The sequence below is a fragment of the Schistocerca gregaria genome, chromosome 3 (genome assembly GCF_023897955.1).
Source record: "Schistocerca gregaria isolate iqSchGreg1 chromosome 3, iqSchGreg1.2, whole genome shotgun sequence".
Taxonomy (NCBI): Eukaryota; Metazoa; Arthropoda; class Insecta; order Orthoptera; family Acrididae; genus Schistocerca; species Schistocerca gregaria.
The window spans coordinates 658503517-658516743 of record NC_064922.1 but is presented as its reverse complement, the minus strand read 5'-3'; the positions used below and the strand labels follow the sequence as shown (position 1 = coordinate 658516743).

The 13227-nt window shown below is 45.9% G+C and overlaps 1 protein-coding gene and 1 non-coding gene across 2 annotated transcripts in view; one reads left to right on the top strand and one right to left on the bottom strand.

Annotated features, from left to right (window-relative positions):
• LOC126353911 (pneumococcal serine-rich repeat protein) overlaps positions 1-13227 on the bottom strand; it is a 664303-nt gene that overhangs the window by 166602 nt on the left and 484474 nt on the right. The window lies entirely within an intron of this gene.
• Positions 7841-7914, top strand: Trnaa-agc (transfer RNA alanine (anticodon AGC)). The gene has a single exon. It is a non-coding gene; the product is annotated as a tRNA-Ala (tRNA).

Genomic DNA, 13227 nt, shown 5'->3' with positions numbered 1-13227 from the left:
TTCCATTACTCTGCAGATGTCATAATGTCTGAATGATCGGTCGAAAGTAGTTCTTGGACTAGATTCCTAAAAGACCCAATTTCATCCTTTTGCTCTCGTCTTCTTGGTTTTGGAGGAGTTCCTTTACATTTCGACTGCTTCATACTCTGTTCAATACATAGATGATGAGGGTCGGAACCAGAGTCGGCACCAGGGAGTGTCTTACTGTTTTTAACGAAACATTCCATTTTAAGTCATTCAAGCAGGTGTTGGTAATAACAAACTTATTTTCGTGACAGAGCTGAAGCAGTCGATCTTAACGATCATTTCTTGTACCCAAGATGTGACAGCCAGGTACTCCATTTGATGAGCTCCATTTTCCTGTCTTAGTGCAGTGGTATCTTTCTTTTTGGGTATGACTCAAGGCAGTTGGAAAGAGGCTCATAAAATTCTTCAATCTCTTCATCATCAGCTGTTGAAGTCGGTGGAAATTCCTATATAACATTCGACTTGCAAGGTCTAGTGTTGAATTTCACTGGTACTATTCGGTCGCTGACAGACTTGAATCCATAACAGCAGCATTCTCCCCCTTGTGTACTAACAAAGCAACACCACTGATCTACCAGAACAATATATGTATCGCCGTTAGCTGTTTTGTAGTGCCCACCAGTTTTGTAGTGAGCCTCTGCCAACCACAGTATTCCAATTTTATTTCGCTAGTATTCCCTTTCTAGAATCTGTAGCTTTCAAAATTACATAGGACGGAAATACTCTAGCTCTCTTGTGAAGTAACTCAGCGTTTAAGGTTAAGGATAACGTCATTTTCTTTCTTCTTCCTTGGAAACAGGATTTTTCAAGATCCCAGTACTACGGTTTTGGCGCTACTCGAACTGACCGGTATTACCATCGACCAACGGCGGCCGTGGCTATGCCGAGGCAGCTGCTAGACCAGAGCCTCGTCAGCGATGAAGGCGGCTGCCGAGGTCAGCCGGCGGGGTGATTACGTCCCGTCTACCTGGCTGCGGCGCGCCGATGGGGCACAGCGTATCTTATCACGCTTGCGCGAGACACACTTTCAGCGGTATGAGATCCCTTTGTGTGCCACTAAAGTCACGCTTTAATCACACAGTTTTGCGTTCGCATTTGGTAGCATCGCCCGGTTTAACATAATGTTCCGTGAGAATCCATACCTACGTAACTACACTACTGGTCCGTGGCTCTATCCTTCATTCGATCCCTGCGAAACCCTTCATTTCAGCAGGATAATGCACGACCGCATGTTGCAAGTCCTGTACGGGCCTTTCTGGATACAGAAAATGTTCGACTGCAGCCCTGGCCAGCACATTCTCCAGATTTCTCACAAATTGAAAACGTCTGGCGAATGGTAGCCGAGCAACTGGCACGTCACAATACTGTGGTATCGTGTTGAAGCTGCATGGGCAGCTGTACCTGTACACGCCATCCAAGCTCAGTTTGACTCAATGCCCAGGAGTATCAAGGCCGTTATTACGGCCAGAGGTGGTTGTTCTGGGTACTGATTTCTCAGGATCTATGCACCCAAATTGCATGAAAATGTAATCACATGTCAGTTCTAGTATAATATATTTGTCCAATGAACACTCGTTTATCATCTGCATTTCTTCTTGGTGTAGAAATTTTAATGGACAGTAGTGTACTTTACAATTCACACTTATATGTTTGGCAGAGTGTTCGTAAAACCATCTTTAGACTGTTTCTCGACCGTTCGACTCTGGAACAGCATGAGGGCAAAATTAACAATTAAATCTTTCCGTGCAAGCTCTGCTTTATTTTATCACGACCGTCAATTGCCCGTATATAGGCGGAAGCCAACAAAATATTTTCATATTCGGAAGAGAAAGTTGGCTACTGAAATTTCGTGAAAAGATCACGCCGCAACTAAACAAGCCTTTACTTTCATGATTGCCTCCCTACGTCATGTATCATATCCGCGACACTCTCTCCTCTGTTCCGTGATAAAGAAAAATGCGCTGCTCTTCTTCAAAATTTTTGATGTTCTCAATCAATTCTATCTGGTAAGAATATCGTACCACGCAGCAATAACCCAGAAGACAATGGGCAAGAGTAATGTAGGCTATGGGCAGTCTAGGAGATTTCTTTCATCTTCTAAAAGCTCTGACAGTAAATCAAGACACTTCCTTGGAGAAACCCCAGATAACACCTGCTACGAACTGTGACCCTTCAAACATTAAAGTAGTATGGTGGTAAACGCTGCAACTGAATAAAAGCCAACAAAAGAAACAATATAACGTACACGGCGACGCAGCAAAAACTTATACCCAGTTTCTTTTACGAACCGTTCAAGATATAGTAATGAAGTTTTCAACTTAAAGGGTGCCCAGGACGAAGGATCAGTACCTAAGTATACGACAGGACCGCTCATTTTAAGCAAGAAACTTCACTTGGGCTTACGCTCTATTCCAAATGGAATAACGTACATCTATTTTAGCGCAAGTGGTGCCCATATACGTGTCTTACCGACCCAACTTCTTTGACGTTTTATTCTACCCAAAACTACCTCGTTGCTGATAGGAAAGGATTACTTTAATTTTTTGAAAATTCGTTCGCTGAACACCTTGAGGACACATCTTTCGCAACGCGGACTGCAATGTACTTCCAGCACGACAGAGTCTTTGCACGTTTTCCCATAGGTGTGAGTAAATATCTCAACCGCACTTATCTTATTCACTGGAGTGGTCGCGGTAGTACAATTAATCTGCCACAAAGGTCGTAGGACCTTACACCATTAGATTTATGTTTATGGGGCTGGATGAAGTCTGAGGTGCTTGGTCGCATTCCGGACGCTGCTGCCTTCATTAATGGATGTGCAGAGGCACTCAGACAAATGTTGCACATGGCTTTGAGCACTATGGGACTCAACTTCTGAGGTCATCAGTCCCCTAGACTTAGAACTACTCAAGCCTAACTAAACTAAGAACATCACACACATCCATGCCCGAGGCAGGATTCGAACCTGCGACCGCAGCGGTCGCGCGGTTCCAGACTGTAGCGCCTAGAACCGCTCTGCCACTCCGGCCGGCGCACTCAGACAAGCGACACATTTTCTCCCAAGAGTGCACAAGTGCACTGCAGTTGACGGTGATATATTCGAACAGTTATTGCGAATTGTACAGCAGCTGTAATATGAAATGAACGATAATGCTTAGAGGTAAATGTGTTAAAAGGGCGTATTTTTAATTGATACTTTGTAAAACGCATGTTGTTATGTTTACTAACTGTCGTACATATTTGAACCTCATGATGTACCGAATAACACAGAAAATAAATAACAGTGTACATCAAATTTGCTCTAGATGACATCATTTGGAGCAGGGCATAAGTGCATATGTAGTTTTTTTGCTTCAAATGACCATCCCTGTCATATATCCCTGAATAGAGACCATTCTCTCTGGAACACACTGCACAATAGTACGCAGAGGGGCACGTAATTCTATTGCAAGTTTAATCCACTGAACTGTTGTATCAACTGAGATTACTGAAGCAATGGTTTGTAATGGTACGATATGTTTCTGTACCGCCTTTCCGACGTGTTTGAAAATACGAGTATACTGATATTTTGTAGTTCTCTTAAGACCGAAGCCCGGTTTGGTACAACTCTCCAAGCTAATCTATCTTCTGCATACCTTTTCCTTTCTGCACAGCTGCTGTAAGATACCTGGTTAATGTCTTCACAATTTTTACCCTCCCCACTCCCCTAAAATGTCAAACTGATGATTTCTTGACGACTATGAACTCTTCTTTTCAAGAGCTTTAGAAAGTCACCGAAAAAGTATTCGTTCTACTTAAAAAGCCATACTTGCTTCAGTATCTCAGTTGATACAGGCGTCAAGTGTATTAAACATGCAACAACACTACGGGCTCCTCTGCCTGCTGTCACGTGCCGAAAACCTCGTTTCCATGTCTTGAACAGATCAGAGTACACTTGGTCACACGAGGACAAGGGACAAATTACCTTACGGTGTTATGACACTGCTGTATCGATATGCTACAGCTGCTTCAAAGCAGACTTCTTTATGGAGTATCAACAGTAATTTGAATAATACTTACATACCACAATACTACACTCCTGGAAATGGCAAAAAGAACACATTGACACCGGTGTGTCAGACCCACCATACTTGCTCCGGACACTGCGAGAGGGCTGTACAAGCAATGATCACACGCACGGCACAGCGGACACACCAGGAACCGCGGTGTTGGCCGTCGAATGGCGCTAGCTGCGCAGCATTTGTGCACCGCCGCTGTCAGTGTCAGCCAGTTTGCCGTGGCATACGGAGCTCCATTGTAGTCTTTAACACTGGTAGCATGCCGCGACAGCGTGGACGTGAACCGTATGTGCAGTTGACGGACTTTGAGCGAGGGCGTATAGTGGGCATGCGGGAGGCCGGGTGGACGTTCCGCCGAATTGATCAACACGTGGGGCGTGAGGTCTCCACAGTACCTCGATGTTGTCGCCAGTGGTCGGCGGAAGGTGCACGTGCCCGTCGACCTGGGACCGGACCGCAGCGACGCACGGATGCACGCCAAGACCGTAGGATCCTACGCAGTGCCGTAGGGGACCGCACCGCCACTTCCCAGCAAATTAGGGACGCTGTTGCTCCTGGGGTATCGGCGAAGACCATTCGCAACCGTCTCCATGAAGCTGGGCTACGGTCCCGCACACCGTTAGGCCGTCTTCCGCTCACGCCCCAACATCGTGCAGCCCGCCTCCAGTGGTGTCGCGACAGGCGTGAATGGAGGGACGAATGGAGACGTGTCGTCTTCAGCGATGAGAGTCGCTTCTGCCTTGGTGCCAATGATGGTCGTATGCGTGTTTGGCGCCGTGCAGGTGAGCGCCACAATCAGGACTGCTTACGACCGAGGCACACAGGGCCAACACCCGGCATCATGGTGTGGGGAGCGATCTCCTACACTGGCCGTACACCTCTGGTGATCGTCGAGGGGACACTGAATAGTGCACGGTACATCCAAACCGTCATCGAACCCATCGTTCTACCATTCCTAGACCGGCAAGGGAACTTGCTGTTCCAACAGGACAATGCACGTCCGCATGTATCCCGTGCCACCCAACGTGCTCTAGAAGGTGTAAGTCAACTACACTGGCCAGCAAGATCTCCGGATCTGTCCCCCATTGAGCATGTTTGGGACTGGATGAAGCGTCGTCCCACGCGGTCTGCACGTCCAGCGCGAACGCTGGTCCAACTGAGGCGCCAGGTGGAAATGGCATGGCAAGCCGTTCCACAGGACTACATCCAGCATCTCTACGATCGTCTCCATGGGAGAATAGCAGCCTGCATTGCTGCGAAAGGTGGATATACACTGTACTAGTGCCGACATTGTGCATGCTCTGTTGCCTGTGTCTATGTGCCTGTGGTTCTGTCAGTGTGATCATGTGATGTATCTGACCCCAAGAATGTGTCAATAAAGTTTCCCCTTCCTGGGTCAATGAATTCACGGTGTTCTTATTTCAATTTCCAGGAGTGTATATAGTGATTGGGAACGTAGCACGTAGTGATGGATCAGGGGTTCCTGTACAGCTGTCGGCGCAAGTGTAAGTTTTCATGTGATGTCATTTATTGCTTTTTGATAGTGATACACAATAACAGTAGAAGGTTCGCACTCCAGTGTGGTCTACGGAGATAATAATAATTATTTTCATACACGTTACCGCTATTACCTGAAGTATTCTGTATCTAAAGTATTTTTCAAACGATGTTTCAGTTTTGTAGAAGACGACATATTTCACCATTCCGCATCCAGCAAACATGTCTGCCATTGCATCATTCGGTTGTTCACCTGCGTATGACAGACTCTATGGAGGTTGGAATTCGCTTCCTTCATGTTAGGAGAATAGAGAGAATGTATTCATAATATCAAGAGGCGCAAGTAATTTCCTCTCTCTCTATCTATCCTTCTACTGTAGCTTAGATATCAACAAAGCCTTACTATCTGTCATTTAAAAGGACACAACTTTTCAGCGCATGTGAACAGAGTCTTCTTGCATCCACCGTGACTTTTTTTCCAAATTTTCACTGCGTTGAATAGGCCATTACAAGCCGACAAGGTTCGTTTGCATATAAATGGAAAAACAGTCGTGAAAAGGAAAGAATAACATTATGAGAAATTCAAGCCTACAGATAACACCGAGTAAAACATTGGGAATGGGGCAGCCGAGCAACTAGAGCACTAACCTTTAAGAGAAGGACTTTTACTGAACCAGTGATTAGTAAAACAAGGAGTACAGCGCAGTATATAGTATCTCAGTAGAAATAAAATGAAAGTGGGTAACTCACGTCCATTCACACGTGATAAAATCGTGCTGTGCATTGTACTCATAAAGAGGAAAGGTACGGCAATAAAACCTTGGAGTGTCAATCTGTAGTTCGTGCATATCACTCCACGATAGAGTGCTTGCTCTACTTTTGAGAGAAATTACGTGGTGCTCTGTCGCCTTGGAATGATTTTTTTTTTCTTGGCGCATCTCTCCGCATAGCGGTGGTTAGAATAGCTTTACACACTCGAGCTTCCTGCGTCTATCTACACACCATTAACTTCAGCAGCTGGAGACTCTTTTGCACAGCTATCGTGTCAGTCTGGACACAGATTTAAAATGTGAGCACTCTTAAAAAAAAAAAGATAAGTCGATCGTACATGGAAACGGCTAATTTAACGATAGAGCGACGCCAACGCCCGCATCGGGGCAATGGCAACAGCCAGTTAGCCTCTGCATCTACACGCCCACAGCTGCTGCAAACTATTTTATTTTTCACTTTATGGTTGCTCCTGTGTAATTGCAAATGGTATTTTCTTGCAGCTGATGATTATTGGTTTAAGGAGACTCAACATCTAGGTCGTGACTCTCCCGAAATTATCTTCTCCAGCATAACTTTTTAATAAATGGTATATACGGCGTATCCCTCATAGATTTCTGCAAACACTTGACTTTCACCAGCTGGTTATATTATTTCCGTGTGAATATAACTTCTTTCCAAATTTTACGCTGTTGTCAGGATTTGTCATGCGGCATCGCTTGCCTTCGACTGCCAGCTTATACTATGCAGAACACGCAAAATTAGTTTGTGTGCAGATTCCACATTTTACATCTACGTCAACACTGTTGCTGAGCCCCCGTGTAGGCTCAAATATCTCTAATTTTACCTCCATAGTGTTTTCGCGATATACGTGTAGGACGAAGCTATTATGGTAGACTCTTCTACGTATGCTCTCGTAATTTTGGCATTAAACCACACCGTCAAGTACATCTCTTTTTCTAGTGGGAGTTGGACGAACATCTCAGCGTAGATTTCCCGCTTAGTAATCGAACCCGCCACGAAAACAGCTCTTCGGATCTTGTTTATCAAGTGTTCGAGACTGAGGCACTGTACAAGTCCACCAACAGCTCTTTGCGTACCCCCAAAGCAAGGTCCTGTTCAGTCTAATGTACGAGTCCAATATTGTTTTACCTTCAGCAAATTTCAATTTTTTTAGCTCATACCTCAAGGTCAGTACCGGTGTAGATGAATTCCGTGTCGGAACATCACATTTTTGTATGTAAAACATCCTACAGACATTGTACAATAGTTATTCCGTGATTCATTTGTTTTTACGCCAAGTTCTTGTTACTGAAACCCACACATTTATTAAAAAAATGTTATGAATGAGTTTGGCGAAAGAAGCAACGAAAGTTACGTGAGAGATAAATTTAACATATCGCGTTAGCCGTGTCTATTAAAATACAGTAACACTGTTGCAGACACTAAGTGTGTGCCGAAATATTCTGCGCATTTGCGATTAACACTGTGTCCCGGTGGCGCAGTGGGTAACGCATCTGTCTAGCAAGCAGGAGATCCCGGGTTCGAATCCCGTTCGGGCACACATTTTCACTCGCCGCAACTGATTGCACATAAAGTCCCAATGCAGCTGATAACATCAGTTCCCTCCATTTACACTCCCCTCCCCCCCCCCCCCCCTCCATCTTCAACTTCCGTAAAGATACGTATTATCGGTGACAGCTGCAGCTGTAAGCAAGCGTTTACAATATAACGGTTCGCAGTTCCTTCGTTTCTGGCTTGCTTGTTTGTGACAAGCTGAATGTCAATCAAATAGCAAGTAGCACTCGCATTTTACGCAACATTCACACGTCATCAGTCTTCTGACTGGTTTGCTGCGGCCCGCCACGAATTCCTCTCCTGTGCCAACCTCTTCATCTCAGAGTAGCGCTTGCAAGCTACGTCCTTAGTTATTTCCTGGATGTATTCCAGTCTTTGTCTTGCTCTATAGTGTTTGCCCTCTTCTGCTCCCTCTAATACCATGGAAGCCATTCCCTCATGTCTTAACACATGTCTTATCATCCTGTCCCTTCTCCTTATCAGTGTTTTGCACATGTTCCCTTCCTCTCCGATTCTGCGCAGAACCTCCTCATTCCGTACCCAAGGCTTTACAATCACGATTTAATGCACACGTAATTGTAGCAGACCTGCATTACCACGTGATTGGCTCTGGCGCCAACGAGGTCAGATGCAAACGTGCAAGGGATTCAAAACACGCGCGACCGAAGCCAACAAAATTTATGGCAGCAAGCCGGTGTGTTGTTTTAAGAACAGCGCTCGAAAACCTGTTTCCGGCCGCTGCAGACGCGTTTATTTTGGCTCGTACGCCGCCTCCGCAGGGAACCCATAAGGAAAGCCGGGTGTCGGGCGTTTTTACGAGTGCGAGGCCGGCTCGGTTGCGCTGCCAGAGCGCGGCAGCGGCAGCTGCAGCTGCGGTAGCCGGCAGGCCGGCAGCTGGCGCGCTGAGTCAGCGCCGCACACCGGCCAGCAGCCGGCTGCGCGCGGCACCGGCGCAGGGTCCGAGCGTCAACCCCTGCGCACAGCGCCGCGCTGCGCTTGCCACACACCGCTATTATTGCCCGAGGCAGCCCCAACTGCCGCATTCTCCCTCCTCTTACTGCATGTCTCTCAAACACGACTGACGCTTCACCATGTGGGTACGTGAGCTCTGTCCGAAAACTAACATCCTTTAAACTTAAGACACAAAATAAATACGGAAACTGTTCAAGCAGCGATAACAGATTAACTATAAAACCAAACGTTTTTATTACTCTCATAATAACACCATTCAGATTTAACGAAACTGACGTACATCCTACTTGGCTTTAAAACGTTGATCACGCCATGTTTGTTTTCACTTAATTGTGTTGTTTATTCTTGGACAGACACAAAAGCCACATGAGGATAGGGCAGTCTGGAGCACTTTTAGGACGATTTCTTTCCATTTTTTAAAAAAATTGTTTAGTCTTACAACATGGTTAATTAAGTATAACTTGCTATAAACCTGGTGATTCAGCTACCCCTACCGATGTCGTTTAATGCAACCCGCAATGCTATATGGCCCTAAAAAATCATGTGCGCAATTTTCGTATTCTCCCGCTCACTACGCGCATACTATCCGTCCCTCAAAAAAGAAGACAGGACCTTTCTGTAAATAAATTAGTTAAAAATTATACTTGCATACGTTTTCGCTAATGGCCATAGTTTCAGAGTTATTCAAGGAGACGTGCAAAAGTGGCCTTCAAACGCACCCCCACTCCGACTACGCCCCCAACTGTCAGTATTTCTTTCTTCTACTACTACACAAAAATTTGCGACTGCACGATTTATTTCCCAAATTAGACCTTTTCTGGTCTCCACTGGCCTTATTACGTCAACAGCTTAGTCGAGGAGCACTTACAAGCTGTAAAATTAACCTTTACACAAATTTTACATAACTAATTTTCTGAATTTAAACAACATAAAATAAACAATTACATCGCTATATTTCCTGCACGCTCAACAGAACGTAGTGTGTTTGTATGTGAAGGTCGACCGGCTGGTGTGGCCGAGCGGTTCTAGGCGCGCAGTCCGGAACCGTGCGACTGCTACGGTCGCAGGTTCGAATCGTGCCTCGGGCATGGATGTGTGTGATGTCCTTAGGTTAGTTAGGTTTAAGTAGTTCTAAGTTCTAGGGGACTGACGACCACAGCATTTAAGTCCCATAGTGCTCAGAGCCATTTGAACCATTTTTGAACCTACCATCCGTGATACAAGAAGTCAAGACTACAGTATCGGAATTATGGAACCAGCAACAACAAAGCTTATTAATGGACGAAGCAAATTTCATAACGGGTGTTTAGCATTAATTTTGTGCGGTAAATTAATGAGAAGTGAAACAGCATTGTAAAACATGCATATTTATTTGATAGTGAAAATACACTGTCCGTTCACGTTGTAACAAACTGTCCTAAACCTGAATAACCACATGTAGCGGCACGTACTATTACGAGACATGTAGGAAGAGGGTTAATGATCTTCTGGAAGGTACCGACAGAGGTGTGCAGTCGTGTCGACTCCAATGCGTTGGCCAGCTGCGCTAGGTTTCTCGGTTGACAACCCATGGCGCACACAGGTGGATCAGGGTGGTCCCACAGATCATCGATTTGGTTTAAATCCGGGGAGTTCGGCGGCCAGGCGAGTACGGTAAATTCCTGCTGGTGCTCTTCGAACCACGCACGTACACTGTGAGCTGTGTCACACTTTGCATTGTCCCGCTGGTAGATACACTATGTGATCAATAGTATCCGTACACCTGGCTGAAAATGACTTACAAGTTCTTGGCGCCCTCCATCGGCTGGAATTCAGTATGGTGCTGGGCCACTCTTAGCCTTGACGACAGCTTCCACTCTCGCAGGCATACGTTCAATTAGGTGCTGGAAGGCTTCTTGGGAAATTGTAGCACATTGGTCACGGACTGCTGCGCTGAGGAGAGGTATCGATGTCGGTCGGTGAGGCCTAGCATGAAGTCGGCGTTCCAAAACATCCCAGAGGTGTTTGAAAGGATTGAAGTCACGACTCTGTGCAGGCCAGTTCATTACAGGGATGCTATTGTCGTGTAACGACTCCGCCATAGGCCGTGCATTATGAACAGGTGCTCGAACGTGTTGAAAGATGCAATCGCCAACCCCGAGTTCCTCTGCAACATTGGGAAGCAAGAAGGTCCTTAAAACATCAGTATAACCCTGTGCTGTGATAATGCCACGCAAAACAACAAGGGGTGCCAGTCCTCTCCATGAAAAACACGACCACACCTTTAACAACACCGCCTCCGAATTTTACTGTTGGCACTGCACACGCTGGCAGATAACGTTCACCGGGCATTCGTCATACCCACACCCTGCCATCGGATCGCCACATTGTGTACCGTGGTTCGTCACTCCACATGTTCAATCGTCCTCACACCAAGCGGGGCGTCGTTTGGCATTTACTGGCGTGGTGTGTGGTTTATGAGCAGCCGCTGCACCATGAAATCCAATTTTTCTCACATCGCGCATAACTGTCACAGTACTTGCAGTGATTCCTGATGCAGTTTGGAATTCCTGTGTGGTGGTCTGGATAGATGTCTGCCTATTGCTCATGACGACCCTCTTCAACTGTCGGCGGTCTCTGTCAGTCACCAGACGAGGTCGGCCTGTGCGCTTCTGTGGTGAACGTGACCCTTCACGTTTCCACTTCACAAATACATTGCAAACAGTGGATCTAGTGATGTTTAAGACTTTGTAAGTCTCGCATACAGACGTATGACACAAGTGACACCCAATCACCTAATGACGTTCGAAGTCCGTGAGTTCCGCGGAGCGCCCCTTTCTTCTATCTCATAATGCCTTCAATCTCACGATGTCTAATCACTACTAAGATCGCTGATATGGAGTACCTGGCAGTAGGTGGCAGTACCATGCACCTGATATGAAAAGCATATGTTTTGGGGGCTGTCCGGATACTTTTGATCACATAGTGTATGTTTCCAAGGAAAAACTTACTCCACGTAGGGGTCCACCTGGCCCACAAGGATAGATACATACTTGTGTTGTTCCATTTTGACCTCCAGAATGATATCGCCCAGGTAATACCCTCCGGCCTGGACCCTTCCGACAACTGTTCGAAGGAGTTTCCTTTCAGACACTTCACGCCGTACACACCTAGGGCAATCTGTCCAATGCAGCATAAAACGACTTCCGTACCGGCTTGCAAATTCCAGCCTTCGGCGCCGACGAACAACAGAGTGGGTGCATGAATCAGGCGCCTGTTGCGGAGGACCATACGCAGCTACGTTCGCTGGACGGTCGTTGAGGAGGCACTGTTGGTAGCCCCTTGGTTCATCTGGGTGGAGAGTTGCCCAACAGTTCCACATCTATACGTCCTTACACATACATATGCCTAGACCGAGTACATCCATACAGATCCGGCAAAACCACGAAATTCATTTCTATAACAGCACGCGAAAATAGATTATTTTTCAAAGTTAGCAATGACGACACAGTCATCACCCACGCCATTCACTCACCAACGTCAATGTCAAAACTTTCTTTCCGAGAAACCTCCACGGTGACGTCTCGTTCTGTGCCGTGGGCGGTCTGTATAAATGCAGACATCTGAAATGCATTCTGAAATGTTTTGACGCGACGTTACGCTTCATTCCGTCAAGTGTGAATCGGCCTTATAAATCACAAAACTTATTTGTCTTTACGCCCAGAAGCGGAACACCAAATGTAGTTCAAACCAACATACCTTGAATCAGTTAGGCGCTATACAAATGAGAGAATGAATTGCACATTTCTTTCGGAGTTTACGAAACAAATTGGAAAAGAAAATGACTTCGCTTAAGAAACTCACAGAGGCTGTGGGCCTACACACGAAGAAAACTTCACAGTTGTGTGTGAGTTGACCATTAACGAGTTAACAAATCCCCTCTTGCATAAAACTCTGCTGCCTGTGAGTGCAGCCAGCGCCTGACGGCGTCTTGAAGTTCTTCATCGGAGTCAACACATCGTAAACCAAACCACTTTCTCAGGAGCATGATCGAAGCTTGGTCAGTAGAAGAGATGTTCAAAAAATTCCCTTTTGAACTGATGCAACAAGTCGGTGTTTTCCGAGCAATGAATTGCCAAGCACTGTCGTGCAAAAGCACACCAGTTGCTTTTTTTAAAAAAAAAAATACTCTCGTCAGTTTGCTTAATTTCTTACAGTAGTTTGCGAACTATTTCTCTTTCTGCGGATAGCGGACCGTAGAAGAGATAATCAAATTATGAAACTACGCTTTTATAAATCTTTTCGTCAGATTTCATTTACGAATTCGTTGCTGACTACAGATGGAATG